General features: G+C 42.6%; 1 protein-coding gene and 1 long non-coding RNA gene across 6 annotated transcripts in view; one reads left to right on the top strand and one right to left on the bottom strand.

The window, feature by feature from the left end:
• Window positions 1-11,554, bottom strand: part of SEMA4G (semaphorin 4G) — a 98,744-nt gene extending 87,190 nt beyond the window's left edge. For 3 of the 5 annotated variants that reach the window (XM_053389379.1, XM_053389380.1, XM_053389384.1), the window contains exon 1: window positions 11,394-11,554. The gene's annotated coding sequence lies outside the window, so the exon portion shown is untranslated. Of the gene's footprint in view, window positions 1-689; window positions 803-10,836; window positions 10,862-11,393 lie in introns of those variants that run through there. The other 2 variants (XM_053389382.1, XM_053389381.1) reach the window with 2 other exon arrangements.
• Window positions 831-16,646, top strand: LOC128414306 (uncharacterized). Its single transcript, XR_008330638.1, has 3 exons — window positions 831-926; window positions 1,432-1,514; window positions 16,564-16,646. It is a non-coding gene; the product is annotated as an uncharacterized LOC128414306 (long non-coding RNA).
• The last annotated feature ends 1,599 nt before the right edge of the window (window positions 16,647-18,245 follow it).

The raw sequence follows: 18,245 nt of genomic DNA, 5'->3' as shown, positions 1-18,245 counted from the left end.
CACTTTAGCTAATGGGGCCTCCCGCTGCTGCTGCCGCGCTGCCACTGCGCAATTTTTGTTCTCATCCTGAAGCAAAGTTCTTAACCCCAGGTACTATTTCTGGGTTAGTGGAGTCTGTAACCTGAAGCGTCTGTAACCTGGGGTACCACTGTACTTCACCTATCTAGAGTCCTCCTTTCAACTAGGTAAAGATATAACTAGCGAAATAAAAAACACAAACGAATACTTGGGGCAGAGTTTCTCTAGACCTCTTTCTGACTGTGTGTTTGCAACAGACCTAATGGTGCTTGAAAGCTGCTAAACTGTGGATCTGAATGGGGTCAACTGACTAGCTAGAGCAGCAGTGAGGAATCCGTGGCCCTCTAGATGCTCTTGGACTCCAACTGTCATCAGCCAAAATGGCCAATAGTCAGGACTGGGGGAGGGCCACTGGTCCCCTACTCATGAGCTAGAAGATCAGCTCACCACCCCTCCAATATTCTTTCGACTTTTAACATGTGGGCTTGTGATGGTGGTGAACTGTGAATTGACCCTGCATTCCCCATAAAAGCGTAACTCTAAAAGTTTGGCTAAGCAGATGGGGGTGGGGTGTTTCTCTACTGAGAGAATCCACAGTTCAAAAAAGTAGTACCTAAGCTGTACAGATGAGTATCACCATCACAGGTGATGTGGTTGGGAAAGATCTCTACCTGAGACTCTGGACAGCTGCTACCACATCTGGTCAACAGTACTGGGCTAAACAGACTGATGGTCTGATTCCTGACATCAGGAGATCTGGAGTGAAGTGCCGTGAACATCCAAGGATGACACCCAGCTCTTTTTTTCTATTCCAACAGAATCAGGAGAGGCAGCTGAGGTGTTAAGACCAATGCTTGGAGGCAATGATGTGGGCCAATAAACTGAGGCGTAATTCTGAAAAGATAGAGGTATTATGTGTTCCAAATCTGGGAGGTGGGAAGATGGCCTGCGCTGGTCAGGGTTGCACTTCCCTGAAAGGAGCAGGTTCACAGCTTGGGGTGCTCCCTAAGTTGTTTAAAACTGTTTTTAATATTGTTTTAATTGTTGTAACCAGCCCTGGGACTTTACGATGAAGGGCAAGGAATTAATAATAAACAAAAATATAACACAGTTCAATAGGTATTGAAGTGTAGGTGGGTTCAGGCATGACCCAAAACCGAGATTCAGCTCAAAAAGGATTTACTGGAACATCAAGAATAAGAAGAACAAGAATGACAAACATGGACACTTGGCCCAGTATATGTACCTTAAGCCAGCCCAGGTAAAACACACACACCACCTGTGATAGGTCACTTTAATCCTGCAATTAGCAAATCACAACACTGGCCCTATCTCAGCAGGGATTGACAGCCTGCCAGCTACAAACAATGTCATTGGACTGTTTTAAAATCCTCTCTGTCTTTTGTTATGCAGATGAAGCTCCTGAGCTACAGGAGGCCTGAAGGCCTAGGCCTGCATTGCATACATACAGCCTACAAAGCCTTCATACATAACAGGTATATCATTACTATGTTTGTCCAAAGCTCAACAACTTATTCCTGTTTGTTTAGATACAATTTAGTAGATCTGTCACCAAATTTAGAAAATTGTAAACACTGAGCTGCACTAGTTGCAATTAATTAATCGATTAAATCTACAACACAAGCACACTTTCTTTGCTTGCAGCTGCAGGCATTATCTTAGAAAAGGTGTTCTATATGAGAGAAAGTGGGGAATAACCTGAAGGGGACAGGATAGCCTGAAAAGGCTACAAACCCTCTAAGATGGCAATTGTGCCCTGCAGTTTTTATAAATACTTGCATTAAAAGATTTTTAAAAAATAAAATGAGTCTGCTGCCCAATCAACCAAAGGCATGTTTCCAATTGATTAAAATGTTTGATCAGTTAACCTATCCAATTAAATCGAATAAAGGTTAAAGCCCTACAATGGCATGCATTTGTCAATTATTTCCATCACCGTATATACCATGTAATAGGTTTGAACTATAAACTCCAATCACTTTCCAATATAGATTAACACTTGCAGAGTACTGGATAAATTAGAAAATCTTAGTCTTCAATCCAAAAAAAGAGGGAACAGGTTTAACAACAGTGATCCTAAAGAAACAGAGACTATTTGGACTTTAATCAATCCTTTGTGCAATGTTGTAAGCTTGCAAGGATCCCAGGAGCAGCCCTGTTAGATTCAGTACAATCAGGTACTATACCTAGCTACAAGAGGCCAAGAACACAGTGAAGCAAGTTAGCCCCAAGGACTTGGCATTTTGGAAGGTGGCAGCCAAATGCACATACCACTCATTGAGATTTGTGCTACTGTGTACACTTTTGCAGAATACACATGCCTAATGGCACATCTTGCTCAGCCATATGGGCTCCTGCTTGCTGTACATGTAGCCATGATTCTACTGCCTAACTAAAAGATCAGGATAGCTGTGTTAGATGTAGGCAAGCAGATAGCACTCTGTCAGGTGTTCAGGCAGCATGTATGGATGCTAAGCCAAAAGTGCAGGAAATCAAATTATGGCTCGCAAACCCGGTATATTTTCTGCTGGCTGTACTGTATATACATCTCTCTCCCTTCCAAACAATTGTGTGGATCAGTTCAAAGTAGGACTCCAGGCTTTAACATTGGTTTGCTTAGTAGATCAACTGACATCTTAGTTGATTACTTGGTACAGATCCATTTTAAGATACAGGGCAAATTTTAATCAATAGAAGCTAAAATTATGGGAACACTTTATTTGCGGAAGTTAATTTTTGATCTGTTCAGTTACTGTTTACAGTCAGAGAATGAAAAATGATGTATTAGAGATGGCCTCTTCTTTGAACTATAATTGGCAGGTTTTGTTTATTAAAGTGTACATTATCATAGTTTCTTTAATAATGCACAAATACAATTATATTGATCCTTCTATAGTATATTAATTTAGTTGGACAATTAATCAATGAAAAAGTATTTAATTAGTTGACAGCTCTAGTTCTAAGGCAATCAGCACCCAGCCCTTCCTGTTGGGAGCATACTTTTCCACTCAAGGCCAACCTGAGCACTTTGATGCCAACGCATTCCAGAAGGAGAAAAACGGGTGCTTGAAAGCCTCTCTTGCAATCAGAGTTTGCAGGGCTATATTTGACAATGCAGAACTCTTTATGGCAGAAGTGGCTAAGGTTCTCCACGCAGGAGTTGGGTCAATGCCCTGCAGTCTAAAGGCAGCCCTCTCTGCCTTCCAAGTACGGCAGCACATGACACTCTGTACAGTGTTTGAGCCATACAGCCTTTGTGACTGCAGCACTCCACACAAAATCTTGAAGCAGTAAGATTACTTTGAAGTTCCCAGCGACATTTCAGAAAAAGAACTATGCTTGAGAAGTCTTATGCAATAACTTGACTGTAGCAGCATGCAATACAGTGCCGTAGGTTTTAACTGTCACTGTCTCTTTTAAAGTCAGGTCACTTATTCCTATTATCTCCCCCCAAGACCAAAGCAGCGCCTAAAGCTTCAAAGGTAGCATTGTTCCATCAAGGCTAGCTTCATATGCTTATAAAAGCCAGATTCAAATAACCATTTGGTTCAAAGCAGATACAAACACCTACAAATCCTTACCCAGTCGGTAAGAATGCATGTGAAGCATCTAAACTTGATCCGAGGCCACATTCATAGAGAATGTAAGAGCATCCTTCACTAACCTAGTATCCTCCTAAGGTTTTGGAATAAAACGCCCATCAGTCCCAGCCAGCAGAGCCATGTTGGAGAAGGCTGCATCCCCAAATGGGAAGGGGAATAATACATTACACCTCTATTTTCAGTAATGTTAAAATCTGGACTATCTGTGAGCTAAGGTTCATTTCAGCTTAACACTGGGGACATTTTCAATGTACATATTGAAGTTCTCAGACGGGGAGTGCATTCTCTCCCTGATTAATGCACTCTCTCATTAATTTTACTTATACTGTACAAAAAACACAAAAAAGCAACCAAGCAAACAGAATCTACACTTGGAAATCAAGCTCTGCTCCATTTGGCTCACACCACCAATAATCCCATTAAGCCAAAACTGCAAGTTTACACAGTACCCAGTTTTGCAGTTATATGCTTTCAAGAGCTGACTAAGGTATTTTTACAAGGGGTACCATTGGGGAGAGCAACATACACCCAACCCATCTCAGGACCACCTGCATTTCTGTTTACTGCAAGGTAGAAAAGTAATCAAAATCCTTATTCTTAAAAAGCGTATAACTTTTTCCCCACAATTCCCTCCCCACACTTCTACTGAAACCACTTCCCCTACATGTGCACATTTCAGATTTCTGCAGAGCAACCACTTCAAAAATCGTTCCCTCCACTGATTCACCATTTTGATTTGTTCATGGTTAGCAACCAGCAGCACAGTTCCACACATATGCACTAAGTTCAATGGGACTTACACATAGGTAAGAAAGAGTGTGTACATAGGAATACAGTTTAAATGTGAGATACACCTGGTACCATACAGTGGTACCTCTGGATGCGAATGGGATCCGTTCCGGAGCTCCGTTCGCATCCTGAAGCAAACGCAACCCGCGCCTGTGCTTCTGCGTTTGCGTGGGTCGCGATTCGCCGCTTCCGCACATGCACATGACATCATTTTGAATGTCTGCGCATGTGCGAGCGGCGAAACCTGGAAGTAACGCACTCTGTTGCCTCCGGGTCACCGCGGAGCGCAACCTGAAAACGCTCAACCTGAAGCTACTTCAACCCGAGGCATGACTGTATTACTTGTGTCAGGGGCTTGCAGCTAAAGCTCAAAGAACCTACGGTAATTTGAATAGGGTTAAGAAAACTGTAGCAAAAACAAAAAAACTAGCAACCAGATCCAAAAAAACATTTGCAGGCATTAAGGGGCTTTTTAATCTGATTTTTAAAAATCTCGTTTTATCTGCAGTGTTATACTTATGCCAGCACAGCTCAGCACTCCATACGTACACATAGAACAGGATAGATTATGTTCAGGCTGAATGTTTACAATGGGGGGAACCAGCAAGGACATAAAATAATATCATCATAAGGACATAAAATAATATCATCATTGTTCCACTTCCTGTTGAGTCTGTCAGCTGTTGAGTCCTGAGCACCCCCACAACACAGAGGTCATATTTGGAGCTTTTGTTCTTGCTATTTTTTGCGTTTTTGTTTGTGTGGCTTTTTTGTCTTTTTGACTGACTTGTTCTTCATTTTATGGGACTGACTTGTAACTGTGGCTTGTGACTTCGTTTTTGTGACTGTGTGGAACCCAGTTCAGCTACTGATTGATTGATTGATTGATTGATTGATTGTGTGACTGCAGATATGGATAAAAGCCCCCATCCAAACAATGACTATCATCAGTGCACGTAAGAAGAATTAAAAAAATAATAATTATCATCTACAATACTGTCTTATTTATGTTATAGTTCATTGATTATTGCTTTCATTTTATGGATCAATGGACTCGTTAGATAGTAAAATTCATGTTAAATTGCTGTTTTAGGGGTTGTTTTTAAAAGTCTGGAACGGATTAATCCATTTTGCATTACTCTCTATGGGAAAGCGCACCTTGGTTTTAGAATACTTTGGTTTTGGAACAGATTTCCGGAACAGATTAAGTTTGGGAACCAAGGTAACACTGTACTAGCTTGGAATACTCCATACAACCCTGTATGTATGTATGTATTTATATGTTTGTTTATTTATTTATTAAATTTTTATACTGCCCCTATACCCGTAGATCTCAGGGCAGTTCACAACATAAAGTCACAATATGAAAAACAGAAAATACATAATAAAAACAAAAACAAATGCTAAGCAATACTCCTTCCTTCCACAACACATTTTAAAAGGGCATCAGATGTCAATCAGCCAAAGGCCTGGTTAAAGAGGAAGCAGGTTGCTCAATATTACCACACACACACATAGCATAATCCAGATACAATAGGGGTTTGAAATAGCATCTTGCCTAATGCCACTGGGCAAGTTTATAACATAATTAGCAGGGAATGAATTGCATTTCCCCCGTATCTAAATACTGATACAGTATTTGCCATTTTCTCCAATATTCACTCAATCCACAACAAAGACAGTACCTTGAAAGACAAGGAATCCAGCACAACCGATGAATATCAGTTGCACATTTACAATAATTATGCATTTATTGTGCTATATAAGCCAATTTTGTCTGGAAAGACACGCCAGAGTGCCAGTGGAACTTAATTGCATGTGGACTTAAGAGAGAGGTGGTAGAAAGGAAGAGGGGTGAGCAGTCACAAGAACTCAGCATATTTAAGCTGGAGAAAGAGGGAATGACAAAAAGATGAAGGGGTGTGTGAGGAAGGGCAAAGCAATAGAACAGCAGTTTAAGATAAAAATAGGTGCTTTAAACACCTTGAAAACCAGTTGGTCTCCACAGCAACTGCAGGTAACAAGAATTAATGGGCTTAAATTACAGGAAGATAGATGTAGGTTAAATATAATAAAGAAACAAAATAATTGGTGGGCAATTGCACAAATTGGATGCAGACTGATTTATCCATCTCATTAGAGGTTTCTAAACACAGGTTGGGTAAACCTCTATTATGTGTCAAAATCCTTTAGGTGCTACCGACCTTCTTCAAAAAGAAACCTTCTAGTCTGACACAGGGCTTTTCAGACTGCAATACTATGTACACTTATAAGTCTCATTGAACTTAGTGTGACTGGGTAAACAATAAAGTACTGTGCAGTTATAAATAGAGCCTCAGGGCCAAACTAGACAAGATAAAAGAGATCCATCTTTGGTTCACCTATCTGTATTTTAGCCAAAAGCAGCCATGGGGGGAGCCCCATCTCAGCTAGGACCATGTATTTGAGAAAAGCAGCTGTTGCCCCCCCCCTCCCCACCAGTCCAATTTACCTGTGAAAATTTTTTCCTCACTCCCACTCAGCTACTATTTTACTAATGAAAATTATCCACTCATTGGTCCTCCTACAGCTTCTCTCTTATTCTGTTGTTTGGGTGAAAAAGTTGGTCAGTGATATCAGAGGGAGCCAACTGTGCAGTGCTTTTTCCCAATATCAGTGTAGCCAAATAATAAGAGGATATTATTGAGGTTGAGGGAGTTGGGTATGTTTACCCTGGAAAAGAGGACACTTGGGAGGAGATACGATAGCCATCTTCAAATATCTAAAGGGCTGTCACATGGAAGATGGAAGAAGCTTGTTTTCTCCTGCTCTGGAGGATAGGACCCAAACCAATATCTTCAAGTTACAGGAAAGGAGATTCTGAGTAAACACTGGGAAGAACTTTCTGATGGTAACAGCCGTTTGACAGTGGAACAGACTCCCTCGGGGGCTTGTGGACTCTCCTCCTTCAATGGAGGTTTCTAAGCAGAGGTTGGGTGGCCATCTGTCATGGATGCTTTAACAGAGATTTCTGAAATGCAGGGAGTTGGACTAGATTACTCTTGGGGTCCCTTCCAACTCTACAATTCTATGATTAGCATTTCCCCAAATGGGCAAGCTGGCTCTTCCAAATCTGTTGTTACAGATGTGTTAGGGGTATGGCTAGTAGTCCACTGGTTCAAATAGCCACTCATTCCCCAGGAAGTAAGCCATTGTCTCTCAATTTCAGCCTCTCCATTTCAGCAATAGAGGGAAATAACAACACTGGCTTAATTTACAGCTTGGATGTAGCCCCTTTTTCAGTATTAGGGCCACAGTCCTTTCTGGCTGGCCTTTTGGGGCCATGTACCAGAGATGGGTAGTGCCTGAGTTAGAGGTTGACAGAGCAGTTTTACCTTTGTATAGTAAGCTAATTTCTTCACACTCACTTCTCTCTCTAACCTCCATCCATACAAGCAAAAAGCATAATTAGTTCATTACACCTTCTAGCCGGGCAAAAACACACAAGGAGGTTGCAAAGAGTGGGGTAGTTCAGAAGAGTCCTGGGGACTGGGAGGAGTCCCAGGAGCCCGATAGAGAAACCTGGAGGGCTGCATTTGGCCCCTGGGCCTGAGGTCCTCCAATCCTCCTTTCCACAGTTGTTGCAAGGATTCCCTTGTCAAAGGATGTGACCTATATGGCATGGCTCCAATTGCAAAGCAGGTACTGCAGTGCCAGGATTGTCAATCTTTTATTCTTTGCAACTATCAATCTGAAGTCACCTTTTCAAAATGGCACCTTTTATCCCAACAGGACAAAGCCAAACCATGCCTTGCTACTATAAATTCATCAGTCATCACACAGAACTATCCATTTTCAGGCAGATCTCTTAGAAGCAGGATTTTAAAGACTGCATTAAAGCCATTCCTGCAGCTGCCAGAAGTCTTACTTGCTGAGATGCTAAGACAGACTTGCAGTGCCTGGTTCCCAAAGAAAGCCCTGTGAGTAACATAGCTTTTCACTTCCATAGCCCAGAGTAGATGGGCATCAATTATTTTGAGTGCTTCTGGTGGTTTCTTCTTACTACAGCCAGCCAGCCAAAAGCCACTAAATAAATCACACTACTACTAGAACCCATTACATTTCCAAAAGGGAACATTCAGGTGGATTTGTAAGAAGAAATAATATAAAAATTAAATAGTGCAGCACAAGGGACTCGTTGTGCATTTTGCAAGCTGTTAAGACAAACAGATTCTGCAACGAAAAGGGGTGCTTTCCCCCCACCCCAGGCTAAAGAAATTAAAAAGAAAAGAGATATACTGTACGGCATTTTTAAAAATCTACACAGGCCAGAACCTGCAGTGAACTTGGCAAAATGTAGGATTTATTTAACAATGCATTTGGGTAAAAAAAGAGAAAGAAATCAGCATAAAGTTCAAATCCTAATTTAATACATCTAATACATCAGTTCTAGAGACCTTACATTAAAAATAAGAACAGGTTGAGGAAGAAGGGAATCAGCGCACATGTAGCAGGCCTTCATACTGTTGGCCATAATAGAGTAGCTTCATTAAGTATTATTATCTCTCAATCTTTCAGAGAAATCTACACTTTTCCTTCCTCCTCGGCTACTTTGCAAGTTTTATGCTGGTGTTGGTGAAAGGACTGCAGCACTCTGAATGTCTAGTTCACTACCCCCTCCTCAAAAGCAGCAATGACATACAGAACCTTCTGAGCTAAGACAAAAAATGACTTTGAAGACCCAATTGATAAAACTAAAGGACTGGCTAAGTCTAGCTCACCAAGCCATTTGAACTGACAAAAACCTCCTGGAGCCCAGCAGGTCAAAGGCTACAAATACAGAGAAAGACACAGACTTCTAGCTGTCATTCAGAATAAAACTTGATCCACCTTAAACACATTTAACCTGGGAGTAAGTCCCATTGAATTTAATAGAACTCACTACTGAGCAGACATGCCTAAGATGGTGATGAAGATGATTTCATAGAAATCATAGAACTGTAGAGTTGGACGTGACCATGAGGGTAATCTAGTCCAACTCCCTGCAATGCAGGAATCTTTTGCCAATGTGTGGCTCAAACCCACAACCTTGAGATTGAGTCTCATGCTCGACCAACTGAGATAGTGAGAAGGACAATTTGATTCTGTGAACTTCATTGGAAACGTTTAGGGCCATGTCACCAACTGAGAAGCTGGTGACTTCAATATCAGTCTTCATAAGATATATTGCACATACAAAACAACTTGCTCCACTCTTAAGGTACCCAAGAGCCAGTTCAGTGTTTTCCTTATTACATTATATCAGTGTGGCAGAAAGAGAACTGTGACAATTACACACTAGTTTGCTTTCACTGGGAATCCACTGCAGCTTCCCACTTAAATTACACACATGATTTTTTACACATGTTCAGCTTTATAGGGGAAATTACATTTATCAAGTGGCCCTCATAGCCATATGTACACATCCCATTTATTGACACACAGTCCCTTTGGCTGACATACCTTCTATCACCTGAACAAGTTGGTCAGGCTTCCAGATCCCTTGTATTTCAATGGGACACAAGACTGACTTATTCCACAGGGTGACAGATGCACAGAACACCATTAGGGACATCATTGATTTTGGAAGACCACTTCACAACAGACACCCCACACTGCTCCTTATATTTGACATTTGGGTCATCTGATCCCTCTGCCCATTGCTATGCACACTCCACTTCCCACCATATATTCCCCAGCCCTTAATCGGCCTCTTCCACAGCCCACTCCTCCCATATATCCAGTAGTCAGGAACCTCCATCGAAATGGCAGCTCAGCACCCTGCTCCACTCCAGAATAGCCTTCTCAGTCTAGTATTCCTACCCACTATTCCATAGTTGTTCCTTTAAATCCCACCCCTACGACACAAAATCATTGCCCCAGAGATTGCATAATGTTGTTCTTGCCCCCCCCTCCACCATTTCCACACACACAAAGAGTTGCGCTCTCAGGGCAGGACTTTGAGGCAGCTGTTTGGTGCCCCACTCAGCAGATGAGGGCCAGAAATGCAGCAGGGTTGACTTGCCACAAGGATTTCAGTCACATCTTAAGGTGAGAAGGAGTGTAAGTCCATTAAGTTCCAGAGTCTAGAACAGAATGGCTGCAGACCAACACACACACACCCCAGACTTCTTCAGCCTACCCTGAACCATTTCCAGTGCCTGTCCAGACCCAGATGAGCCCCTGGGTAGGCGCTAAATCATCCCACATCCTGCCCCATGGATTGCTCCACCACGATGGGCCACTTACCTTACCCCTCTAGCCCAGCCTCCGTATTCTACAACGCCCCCCCCCGCTCCCGATTTCCTTATCAGACGCTTCCACAACTAAACAATCCCGCCTCCCTAAAGCCCCAGCCGATGTTGCAAGCCCGCAGCACGGAGCCCACCTCTTGCAGATTGCCCTCGAGGCACACCTCGCAGCTTCCATCTCCAGCAGCAGCTCCCACCGCCCAGATCCTCTCGTCCGCTCCCCACACCTGAGCCTGCTCCCCTCCACGTCCCTATCCTCTCCCCCCATGCCCTGACCTCCAGAATGCCCCAGCCCCTTTTCTCACGACGCCCCAATTGCCCGCCATATCCTGACTCCTCAGAACGCCCCCACGTACCCCAAAACCTGGTCCAGCGCAGAGCCCCCCCACCACACACACACATTATATTCCGCCTCGCCGTAAGCCCAAGCTCGCTCTCTCTCTCTCTCTCTCTCTCACACACACACACACACCCCTCCTGCGCTTGCAGGCAGCAACGCGCCTTCAGACGACCGTAGCCCTCCAAGCCTCCCGCAGCCGCATATTCCGAGGAGCCCTCTTTGTCCACCGCCTCCTACCCCAGAATGCCCCCCAACTAGACGCCCATTCTCACGCGCACTCTGTCACACACGTATATATACACCACACGGCCTCGTCTCCCCCTCCACGCGCAGCCGCCCCCCTCCGTCTCTCACCTGCGCTCCGGCCGCTGCCCGCGGGTCCCACACGGCTCGCTCGCTCGCGCGCCCGCCAGACACCCCCGGCCCGGATTCGCCTTCCCGCTCGCGGTCCGAGCCGGTGCCGAATGAGCGGCCGCCGCCACCGAGGCGAGAAGCCGCAGCTGGGAAGCGAGCGAGGAAACCCGCGCGAGGCTCTCTGCGCCGCCATCTAGCGGGCTCCTTCAGCAAGGGCCAGCGCGGCTTACCCTGAAACCCTCAGCCAGCCAGGCCAGGGGAAAGGAGGGGGCTTGCGGGGTTGGGGGCAGGGGCTGGGTTCAAAAATCATTGGAATTTTAAAAAGGAACACCGGAACCGGTCTTGAGGGCCAAGATTCGGCCCGGAAAGGTGTGAAGTAATTGAGAACAAAAATAAGAAGGCAGCCCTCTGGGCACGTGCAGAGTGCACATAATCAATAACCTGCAAAAAAACCCCAAAAAAACCCGCCTCCTGTCCAGGTTGGGGAGCGGGCAGTAATGTCAACCCTGGGTGTCCAGGATCCCAAGGGAAAAGGATTTGTGACCCCATAACAGGTACTAGAGAGGCTTCAGGAGAAGCTTCCAAGAGGCATGTCTTGTGTGAACAATTACCAGTATATTATCTAATCCAGCCAATGATTCAGAGTTGCAGATCTAAAACCACTTAAAGCAGATTAGTTCCTCCACTTAGCATATTTTAACGCATTTTGTGTTAAGATGATGAAGCGATGATAGAAGGGCAATTTCCATCCACCCACGTCTTTGCAGAGCATCTTTGCATGCGAGAGGAATTTGTCGACTTTGCCCCTGGAGGCTAGAGGATATGCCTAGATATAGACTCCATATGACGCCACTGAGGAGTCTCTCCTCCAGGTTGTAAATCTGAACAGAAACATGTCCTTCCATTCTCTCCTTCAACTACTTAACCCTCAAACAGGATGATCCTATGGGTCCGCTTAGGACGTGTTCACACCTCGGTAAATTATGGGTTGCCTACCCCTTGTGTACCAATTAATTCCCCTGTGTCCCACAGTTCTTCACTGTATACAACTTCTACCTCACACTTTCCCCCTCTGTAAACCCAAAATTACCTAGTGCTCAGAAAATCCAAAAATAAATGTGCACCTCTTATAAAACCACATTTTGAACCATTCCAGGAGAGCTTTCTCTGATTTTTTATATGTGGGCAGTTCTGATCCATCTCTTCCCACTTCAAAAAATGTTAATAAAAGCAGCTTTATTATTATAAATGTTTATTTTTACTATTATTAACAATTACTGTATGTTACACCCACCCCAAAATCAATGTGGTATGATCCAGAATGAGTGATAGAAGCAGGTGAGCACCAACATCAAAACTTAATCACACTGCTCTTGGGGGATTTGGAAAAGTTGCCAAACAATTTGTATTGATTTTAATAGAATGAGCTCGAAAAAGCAATGGAACAATCAGCTAGGGGGCTTAAATGATCTAACTCCGAGACTGTGCTGAACAATTTGAGAGCTAGGAAGTAAGGATATAAGATGGTAGCGAAAATTAAGAAATGCCATTTTCAGAAACAATTTTGTGAAGAAGTCAAGCACCCAGCTAGATGAAATGACGCTTAAGCATCTTGGAAGCTAGTTGATCACAATTGTGATAACAAGAATTGACTCGTGGCAAACACTTCTAATTTGGCCTGAGAAAATGGTTTCTAAGCTTTAAACTCTTCAGCTAGTGCCACTGATAACCAGGACATTATAAAGGATTCAAGTTGTAATCCAAATCCCAATTACCTGAGGGTAAGACCTATTGAATTCAATACAACTTCCTTCTGAGCTGACATGATTAGGACTGCACTACCTGTAATAGACAAAGAGGTGTTTAAACCCTTAATTTTTATTTACCATATTTTTCTGTGTCTAAGACGCCCCATGTATAAGACACCCCCTATTTTGGGGGACTCCAAATTAAGAAAACACCCCTCAGCACTACCCATGTATAAGACGAGCCCCAATTTTAAACCTAATTTTCTGGTTTAAAAACCTAGTCTTATACACAGAAAAGTACGGTATTTATTTTATTAAATTTATGTACTGACCTATACCCTGAGGTCTCAGGGCGGTTCACAGAATAAAATAATTTCCCTTGCCTGGGGAAGATGGCATTCCCATAAAACTCTGAACTACACAAAAATATTTTTTTTAAAATTGTATATTCGTGATGTACTGTTCTATTTTATTTTTTATTTGTAAGAGATGTACTGTGGTTTTTTTGTTCTGTTTCCTTCCTTCCCCCCCCCCATAGTTTTCCTTGTGTGTCTATGTTGATTTTAAACCAATAAAGATTGAATTACAATAATGATAATAATAACAACTTCTGAACTACACAGAAACATAGGGAGCTGCCATACTTGCTCAGGTATCTCTTTCAGCTTCTGCCGTCTGGAAGAAGATATAGGTTTATAAAGACCTGGACTAGCCACCTGAGAAACAGTTTCTACGTCTACGCAAATGCAATTCTGGTTCTAAATGCAGCATAAGGCGTCTCTATAGTATATTGTATTTTAAAATTGGGTTTCAGAGTTTTTAGGGGTTTTTGAATGTCTTATGTAGATTTTCAGTTTCATGGTTCTGTATGGGACAATGACAATAAAGCTATCGTATCGTATAAAGCCATTGGTGCATCCAGCACAGCACTGTTGACACTGGCACCATCTCAAAGGTTTCAGGCAGAAGTATTTCCCAGTCCTACCTAGAGTTGCTTGGGATTGAGCCTTGGACCCTCTGCATGAAGAACATATTGTGCATCAGGGTGGGGGGGAGTTTGCAAGGGGTGGGATCCAATGCTCTATCAATTTAGTGTTTTTATTTTATTTGCATTTAGTAACAGCTAAAAATACTGAAACTTCAAAGCTTAACTAATATTGTATTTGCAGTTTGCAGCCATTCATTGGTACTTATGAACCTATGATGCAGAAAATGTCTTGTGAAAAATGTACCATTTTGGAAAATTTTCTGCCCCACATCACCCCAAAGCATGTTCTCTACCACTGAGCTGCAACAATGTTCTCTCTGAATAGTAACTGTTTGTTTCTATATACTTACAAGATATATTCCTTAGGGATGACATGAATTCAACTTTCATTTGCCCAGGCAATTTTGACAAGACACTATCTGACAGCTTTGGGAAATTATTGCAGGAAAGATCAGTTATCTATACATTATAGTAAGACCAAGGTTATTTGTTGTCTTTGGTACATCAAGGAATTACTTGTGGAAGACTGATTACTGGACCATTGAACAAGTTAGATGTTTTTTACTTAGAGATTCATTTTTCAGGATTTAACTAGATCATATCTGTACTATTAAACTCAGTGCCATTAATAATAATACTTAACACTGGTATATTGCATTCAAGCGTTCAAAACACTGTGCATGCATTATCTAGTTGCAATTCTTTCAACCTTTATATCCCCCATATTGAAGAGGATACTGGTTGTGGAGAGAAAAACAAGTTGATAAAGAGAGAGTGATATGCCTAAGGCACAGATGGAAAGTCTGTGGTCTTCCAGATGTTGCTGGACTACAGCTCTATCATCCCTTAACATTGGACAGGCTAGCTGGAGCTGATGAGAGTTGGAGTCCATCAACATCTGGAGGGAACCATGTTGATTACCCTGACTAAGGGCACCTAGTGAGTTAACAGTAGAGACAAGACTCAAACAAAGACTCACTGATTCATAGCTCACTGTCTTAGTTATATATGATAACTTAATGGGATTCTCAAACTTTGGAAACCTAATGTGGGCAACCCAATCCTACTCATCCTTTAAAAACCAAATAGTAGAGTTCACCACAGTTCTTCTAACCTGGAAATTCCTCAGAATAGTATGCTGCAATTTTGGGATTTCCCAGAAGTACCTCTTCTGGTGGCATGTTGAGACAGGGCTATATCTATGCAACATTAATGATTGGCCCAGAATTTACTTCCAGGAACAACTTATGAGAGAGTCACAGAAGACGGAATCTTCATTTCAGAAGACAGAATTTCTCTAATAAAAACATGTGGATTTTCCATAGCATATTTTCCTGGCATTACACCAGCAGAATGCCTTGCATGAGGATGCTGTGATGAAGTGCAGGGTTAATCAAAATCCTTGTAGCTGTGGAAGTGAAGAAAGGTGTTGTTAAGGCTGGGACTACTCCCATTAATTTCAATGGAACGTGAAAACTTTCATCATCTTGATTGTAAACAGAAGGTTATCCCATTGCAAGAGACAGGAGTGGGTGTAGCATTTTTCACATTTCCCTTCCATTCTTGAAATTTTGCACTGCTGGTGTTCTGCCAGTGATAGTCTCACCTCAAATACAAGGTTACCACTACTGCACCAATAGTTTTTTCCACTATTTCCTCCCCCACAACCAATGTCATGTTGTGCTCCAAGTGTGTGTGAGAGAGTGTTTAACATTGGTCCTATCCTGCCCAGGTGGCATAACTCAAGATAGATTCCCTCTCAAAATTAACTTTCCAACTAACTTTTATAGGAACCAAATTTAAAACAAAAATTTTTACATGGGGCACCACTCAGTTGTGAAAGGAAAGACTGATGTCATAACTAATCTGAGCAACTCTCAGTCCAGTCTAGAACCAGTGTGGTATAGTGGTTAAGACCGGTAGTCTTGTAATCTGGTGAACTGGGTTCGTGTCTCCGCTCCTCCACATGTAGCTGCTGGGTGACCTTGGGCTAGTCACACTTCTCTGAAGTCTCTCAGCCTAACTCACCTCACAGAGTGTTTGTTGTGGAGGAGGAAGGGAAAAGAAATTGTTAGCCGCTTTGAGACTCCTTACGGTAGTGATAAAGTGGGATATCAAATCCAAACTCTTCTTCTTCTTCCATTTCAACCTCATGTTTGTTGAAGTCTAAACTGATTTGAGTCCTTAACAGTTAAGGGCTGGCTTAACTCATAAGAACATTAAGGAAAGCCCTGCTGGATCAGTCAGGCATGCTGTTCTCACAGTGGCCAACCAGATATCTGTAAAGAAGTCCACAAACAGGACCTGAGCACTCTCCCCACTTGTGATTCCCAGCAACTATGGTAATATTCAGAGGCTTACTGAACAGTGGCAGTGGAACAAAGTCATTGTGCCTAGTAGCCATTGATAGCCTTATCTTATTATCTGTTATTAGCCTTACAGCAGCTAGCACCCGTGCACCATACAAAGGAAGGAAAAGAGAACCCATCGCCCAGAGGGGGGATACTGGTGTGACTACTTCAACCTGATATGCTGGATTTGCTTCAGGATGTAAGTATTAGATTCTAAGACAATAGCGTCAGTGAACACAGTACATGTAAGACAAGGCTGCCCATTCAGAGTTGCTATTCCAAACCAAGCCTCTAAAAAAATCATTGTCACCCAAGACTTGTAAACAAGACCTTAATGACAAAGAAAGGCCAGTATAACTAGATTCAAAGGCAATTAGATAAATGCAAGGCGGGTAAGCACAACAGCTTGGCTAGTCAAAGGCTGTTTGTCAAGATTGTCAACGGAATATGCACCACGTGCTCTTCTTAACCTTTGACTGACAGTAACAAAATCAAGTCCACTGGACTTGTAAGACCAAAATCACAGCACAGTCAGCCCCCCTGTCACAGTCTCATATCACTTCCCAATCTGCTGCGCAGTGCTTCCTTGGGTTACTAGTTTCCGATTCTCCAATTCCTTGTTTGCACAGAAGATCCAAACACAGCTTAATCAGAAAACTTTTAAAAGCGCTAACATTTACAGGTATGTGTCCATGAACCCCAGAAAAAGCTTAAGTATATCCCATGTCATATATCTCCATGACTGGAGGATTACCTCCTTCAAAATCCACAGTCATTTTATCCAAAATGTGTGATAATCTCAGATGGCAATAGCAAATGCAGAATTGGGGGTTCACACCCCACAATGCCCTTTGGGCCTACACAAATCAAACATTCACATATGCAGAACAATGTCCACTATATGACATGACATTGAATTGTGTCTGGGCTAATTGTAGCTGCACCATTGTGGCTGCAAGGCACTTCAGCATCCTCTCTGCTGCAAGCTGGTATTATGCCCTGGTCCTTCTGATGATTCACAACGTGATATGTGAAAGAGAGTGGGCAAAAGAACAATCAGTGGCCCAGTTTACCCATCACATTAACCATAGCTAAAAATCCATAGTTTATTATTTAATGTGAACATACAGTTTCCGGGGGGGGGGGGGAATCTTCTTTGCTGACTCCTGCTGCTGCTGCTGCTGCCGCCAGACAACCTATATATTAAGCATTCATTTAGATTCACTTATGCAGAGGTTAGATTATATCTGGCCTTTATTGTACATTCATTCTGATTTGTTTTGTATGACAATAAGCATTAATCCTGATTTGCTTGTTTGGTATTTATATGCCTTCCTAAGCCACAAAAGGTTTGTTGTTGCTGTCTTTAAGTGGATTTGTTGGGCTTGGGTGACAAAGCACTTTAATCCACTTTAATTACACAAACCTAAAGTTGTGATATGTACTTGAATCCTTCCCACAGCATGCTGACATTCTGGAAGTGACCCCATCCTGGCTTGTTGTGACATCTGAACCCAAGCTCATGGTTAGTTTTTCTCCAAAACAAACCATGTGCAGTAACCAAGGTTTGGTCTTGTAAAAATATGAAAGAGCCACTAGTTATAGTTATAGCTATATGAAAGAGCCACTAGTTATAGCTTGAGTAGATTGTGGGCTGTGGGAAACAAACCAGGTCTCTGAGTTTAGATATAGTGACAAGTCAGACTCTGGCTTTACTTCCCTGCAGGAGTAGAAATTGCACCCACATGCTGCACATTCACATTAA

The sequence above is a fragment of the Podarcis raffonei genome, chromosome 5 (assembly GCF_027172205.1).
Source record: "Podarcis raffonei isolate rPodRaf1 chromosome 5, rPodRaf1.pri, whole genome shotgun sequence".
NCBI classification, from domain to species: Eukaryota; Metazoa; Chordata; class Lepidosauria; order Squamata; family Lacertidae; genus Podarcis; species Podarcis raffonei.
Note: the sequence above shows the minus strand (reverse complement) of the source record. Positions and strands in the feature narration are given on the sequence as shown.